General features: G+C 36.9%; 1 pseudogene; it reads right to left on the minus strand.

The window, feature by feature from the left end:
- Window positions 1-2,486: 2,486 nt before the first annotated feature.
- On the minus strand, window positions 2,487-4,660 carry LOC100763763 (annotated as a pseudogene).
- Window positions 4,661-6,000: the final 1,340 nt, after the last annotated feature.

The raw sequence follows: 6,000 nt of genomic DNA on the forward strand, positions 1-6,000 counted from the left end.
CCATCTCCCTAGTCTTCATAACAACTTATTGCTCTCTTCAGAGGATATGGGTTGGATTATAAAATTAAGTGGTTGACTTCATAGGGACCTAGGTAGATTTTAGCAGTTTTGAAGGCTATTGAAGAAGGGTCCCTCCCTCATAATCAGAAACTTGTTAAGCCAGAAATTGAAACCCCAAGGCTTTGATTATTGGGCAAAAGAATAGTATCGATGACACCTTTTTTTTTTTTTTTTTTTTTGCAAAATGTTTATTCTATACATGCACTGCATTCAGAGGGTGTTAACACTTTAAATGTTTATCATTTCCAAGTAATGAGAATAAACAATTTTATCAGATATGCAGCTAACAATTGATTATTAAAACTTTTTAATGGATCTAAAGTTCTCATAAATTTTAGTACAGATAGTTTTATTGTTTGTTTCATCTAGCAAATGATTTAAAAAAAAGTAGTATGCAGAACTAATCGTTTCCAACTGTGCAAATATACCATGTTACCAAACCACCAATCCAAAAGCGCTTGCCAAGCTGAATCAATTACAAAGACATAATAATTGGGGGTTACAGAAATTGTGTAGTGTTTTCAAAGCTCTTCAGAATTACCCAGAAACACAAATCTCTGACACTTAGGAGTTGAAAGATCTGTTTCCCAGCATTATAATTTTAATTTGCATTTACATTCATTTAAAATATATTACTCTGATATTTATATCACAATGGTGCTTTCCAGTGTCCACAATATTTATATATGTAACTCACTAATGTAAGGGACTGTTCTTACCTCTGTAACTAAACCTGAGCAGAAAAATAAACTACCACCCCACATACCACTATAAAAACGGTATGACTTCTAATAGATGAATGCAACATGGTTTTTCATATTTGAGCTGTATTCTAAATACCAGTATGTAAACTTGCCTATTTAGTATATGACAGTTATAACTTTATTCACTGAGAAATTATGCATTTATTTTCCTCAACCATTTCTCTTACTTTATCTCAACAATTTCTTGACTTACTGTTTTTGTCAGTGAATCACAAACTGTATTTCTTGGTGGGTAGGGGAAAAGATGACAAACAATGTCAAAAGAAAAAGAAGACTGCCGAAATTAATTCTTACATTTTTTTCTCTTTTATATCATTTTAAAAAGTCAGTTACATTGCTTAATCTTTCTTTCTTTTGAGACAGGGTCTCTCACTAGGTAGTTCTGGATGGACTGAATCTCATGTAAACCAGGTGGGCCTAGAATTTAATCCACCTGCCTTGGCCTATGAAGCTGGATGAGGATTGTATGACTCCCCATCTAGAAGCACTTTTATTTTAAACACCAATACAAATAAATTAATGGCAAGCCAGTACCATCCTGCATCCTAAAATTCTAATCCATCCTAAAATTCTAATTTCCTTGGTAGAAGAATAAAATTTTTCAATAATCCATTACAACGTTTAGTTAGATCTATGATTTGATTAAGTTGGTCAAAACAGTGAGAAATCACAATCCAGGAAATGGTTGGCTATTTTGGTTGTAGAGGTGAAGACTCAAAGAACAGAGACTAACAAACAAGTAAAACAATGTGTCTCCATTTTAAAGAGGATTTGAAAAAAGTCACAGGGCAATTTGAACCTCTGAAATCTATTTGACCTATCCAGTATTCAGGTCTGGAACAGAATTTGTCAATTTGTTTTGAACCATCTCTATCCTTTTCTTGAATATCAGACTGATCGGTACTCAGAGCTTCACACACAATCAGAGCTTAATAGCTAGCTCAGTACAATACAAGATTTTGTTTTGTTTTGTTTTTTTATTAGTTCAAATTAGGAACTTCACATGTCATTCCCTACTCCCTCTCCCTCCCTTCCTCCACACCCCCTTCCCATCTACTTTATAATACAGTATGGGAATTTCAGAAAACAAACTAAATTCCAAACTACAAAAAGATCTACTCCAATATTACATTCAGGTTTCAAATCATTTAATAAAATGACAAAAGATTTGACTTCAATCACTTTGTACACAGTCACACCTAGAACACACACCTCATCTACTGACCTGCTCTGCAACACAAGGCCATTTGTCAGAGACTGCATTTTTCAAGTGAAACTGTTAATAGAATAAAAAAGTAATTTCTAATTTTTACAGAAATGTTTATTCAAAAAATATTTTCTCTCACTCCCTAAACTCCTATAATGAAGGATGTATAGTATTTTTATTTTCTCATCCAAACTAAATCTAAACCATCAAAATTGATTCCAGGCAGAAATCCCTGCAAATTAACATCAAAACCAAAAATAGAACAATTATATTTATATATATGCATTATATAAATATTTATATATATTTATACTGATTGGAAACATCCAGCATTTGAAAATCACTTAGAGATGAAATTTGAGCTCCTCTTAAAATTCCAAAATCCATCATATTTAAGGACATACTTCCCATCTTTCCTGGCTACTTCCTCCCTTCGAAACAGTTCAATATAGGCTCTAGTGGGAAGAGACAAGTTTCTGAGTAGTTTTTGTTATGTTTTGCTTTTGTTTTGGTGATCTGGGTGGCAAGAACAGCTCTCTCCCTTTACTTTGAGTCACTCCCTGAGGTGTAGCCCTATGGCTAAACTGGTGTCCCTGTTCCCTGATTTTTCCAGCTGCCCCCCGGGGAATGGCATTGCCTCGAAAGCCAGAATGATACTTACTAACCCTTGTTTCTGGTTTCTTGTGTGTTTTTTCAACAGGATGCTTGGGTGCTCCATTCTCTTTATTTCTGGTGGGAGATGCCACATTGGAAGGCGTTTCCCTTAGTGGTTATACAAGAATTGAAGCTGGTTCTTTAGGAGGCTTCTGACACACTTCAGCATAAGTTAACTTTCCAGGTTCCTGTAGACTCACAGCTGTGGGTGTGTTTACCTTACTACTGTCTGCACTTGATGGCTTTGCAGTAGCTGGAGAAGAAACTGGTAGAGTCATCTGGTTGATAACATCCTTTGGAAGTGAGGAATGCTCCCTTTGATCCTCCTCTTGCTGAGTTGTGCTTAATGCAGGAAGCTCAGCAGTACACGAAGGACTGGGATTTAAGCTGAGTTGCTGGGCAGAAGCACAGTCTTTCCGTTCATGCTCTGAATGCACTGGGAAACTAACACTCACTTCTTCACTATCCTTTTCTTTCTTGACATCTTTAGTGACATCATACATTCTATTCTCCAACACAAGTTCATCTCGCATTCTTGATGAACTTCCAGGTAAAGGAGGAGCATTTGTAGCTACTAAATCAAACCTTGGTGTTGAAGCCTTTGCTTCAGTTGTTGAAGGGTCTTTTGATCTTGTCAGCTTCTCTTTGTCTTCCACCACTGAAAAGAGTTCTCCTGCCTCTACCAAAGTCCTCAATCTGATCCATCTCTAAAATGGGAGCATCCTTTTTTCAAAGTTTGTTCTTGATTCCCTGTTACTGTAGGGTTATGTTGTTCAGAGAGAAAGTTCCTTGAACTAGATCTGCTCAATGGTCCATCCCCCTCTGTTGAGTGTTCTGAACCATGGGATGACCTAAAATGAGGCTGCCAAGGATTGTTGTGGAATGGTGCACAAATATTAATAGTAACATCATTTGTTTAATACGATCCTGGTGAGGTAAAGCCATTCACAAAACTACCATTGTGAAAAGGAGCCAGTAGTGTTACATAGTAAGGTGCAGGACTTGGAGACCAAGACTGAGGCACAGTACTATACCCTGAGTACTGCTGATGAGGGTCATACACTGGCTGCATAAAGACTGGTGAGGGATATTGAGTTGGCGTCTGATTGGATTGAGTATACATACTAGAATCCATTAATGGATAATCATTCTTAGCCAAAAATATAGCAGTGGCTTTTATCCTTACCATGATTGGCTTGCCCTGAAACGTTTTAACTTCTTCTCTTAAATATTGAAAAGCCTGTTGTGCATCTGTATCTGACTGGAAAGTGATATACCAGGTACTGTTTTGTGAGAATTCACAGCTTATCACTTTGGGGCTGTTTTCATTTTTAAACAAAGCTTTTATTTCCTTTACTGGCGTTGTTTCAGGAATTTCTCTGAGAATTACAATACAACGCTTATGACTTGGTCTCACCTTCTTCCCTTCTCACTAACTTGTCCTAGAGGAGAAGATCTCAACACTTCAAAAATTAAATTTTGGTCTGTGGTCAGTTTTTTTATTTCCTCCATGTTGGCAACTGTCCATACTGGAACAAACTGATTACCATCCATTTGAGTTGTCAAGTAAAGATCCTTTGATAAATTTTCTCGAGAGAAACAGAACTCTAATTGTTTTTTCAGACATTTTTTAAATCTTCTGTAGAAATTGTTGAACTGCTTTCTCCAGAAACATCGTATATTTGGTAATGCAGATCTTCAGGTCCTGAAATCATTCCAGCAGCTTTCTCCTCCATGTCTGAAGTATTCCTTGTGTACTCCCAAGAGAATACATTACTTCATATTACTTGCATATATCTTCTGAAATTTCTGTATTACCCTCAGGATGAGATCCAGATTTGGCTGCATTTTCATGCCAGAAACTTTCATTTAGAGGAGTACCATCTGGATTTCCAGAATGAATTTCTTCCTATACATTGGCATTAGCATTTAAACAAGTACCATTAGATATTACCTGCTCCACGAAGAGCAACATGTCTGCTTCCTCTCCACATGATCATTCAGGCTGCTGCTGTGACTCCCAATTGGCTCTCTGAATCAATGACATCTTCGCTTTCACCCTGGGCTGAGGCTTGCTTGTGGATGTTGTGGTCTTAAACTGTACAAAAGATTCTAAAATTACTATTTAGCTTGAGGCTTTCTGATTATGAACAAAGAAATTATGCTGTTTGCCCCTTAGGAGTTGATCCAAATGGGCCTGTCAATCATTTGAACAGCAAAAACAAAAACAAAAAAGTGCTTCAAGAAAGCTGTCTGATCTGGCTCATTGATGGTGGCACATGCCTTTAATCCCAGCATTTGGGAGGCAGAGAAGAGGGAGATCTCTGTGTTTTCAAGGTCAGCCTGATCTATATAGAGTGCTACAGACCAACCAGGGCTACATAGTAATATCCTGCCCTAAATACAAATCCCAAGATTTGGTCTACAAGAGCTACAAGAGCTATTAGGTCTACAAGAGCTAGTTCCAGAACAGCATCCATAGTCACAGAGAAACCCTGTCTCAATAAACCAAAGGAAAAAAAAGAAAGACAGCTGTATGCTAAATTTAAGAAATAATATAAAGCGAGTAGAGAGGGACTCAGAGGTTAAGAACAATTGCTGCTCTTGCAGAGGACCTTGGTTTGGATGGCAACAATCACATGGTGGCTCATAACTATCTGTAACTCCAATTCCAGGGACCCTGATGCCCTCTTCTCACCTCCTTGGGCACCGGGCATGCACATGGTATGTACATATATACAAACATACATACCTACACAAATACATACATACATACATACATACATACATACATACATACATACGTACATACATACATACATATGCAGGAAAAATACTCATATGCATAAAATAAAATAAGAAAGCCTAACAAGTAAAATAAATAGTATGACGCTCACCTAGATATACATGGGAACCAAACCACTGGTTACTTTTTGTAGTATATTTCTTCTTTAAATTCCCTATATAACAAACCTCTTCTTTAAATTCCAAATTTCTACTGAACCACTATTTCTATTTATTTTCTTGATTGAAATCTGTGAGATACTACTCTGCTCCAAGAAGGCAGTCATTAATTATCATTACTTTAAAGATATGTTTTATTATGTGTGCCTGTTTATGTGTATACATGATGGCAAGTACCTGTGGAGGTCAGAAGAGGATATCCTAAGCCCTTGGACTGTAATTTCAGTGGTTGTGGGTTGCTCTGGTAAGTGCTCTTGTCTACTAAGCCATTTTTCCAGCCCCAAATACATTGATTTTAGCTTTCAGACAAACTAAGAGAAGTTTGAGGCTTAACCACTGTGGCTTACCTTA

This window comes from Cricetulus griseus, chromosome 3, assembly GCF_003668045.3.
Source record: "Cricetulus griseus strain 17A/GY chromosome 3, alternate assembly CriGri-PICRH-1.0, whole genome shotgun sequence".
NCBI classification, from domain to species: Eukaryota; Metazoa; Chordata; class Mammalia; order Rodentia; family Cricetidae; genus Cricetulus; species Cricetulus griseus.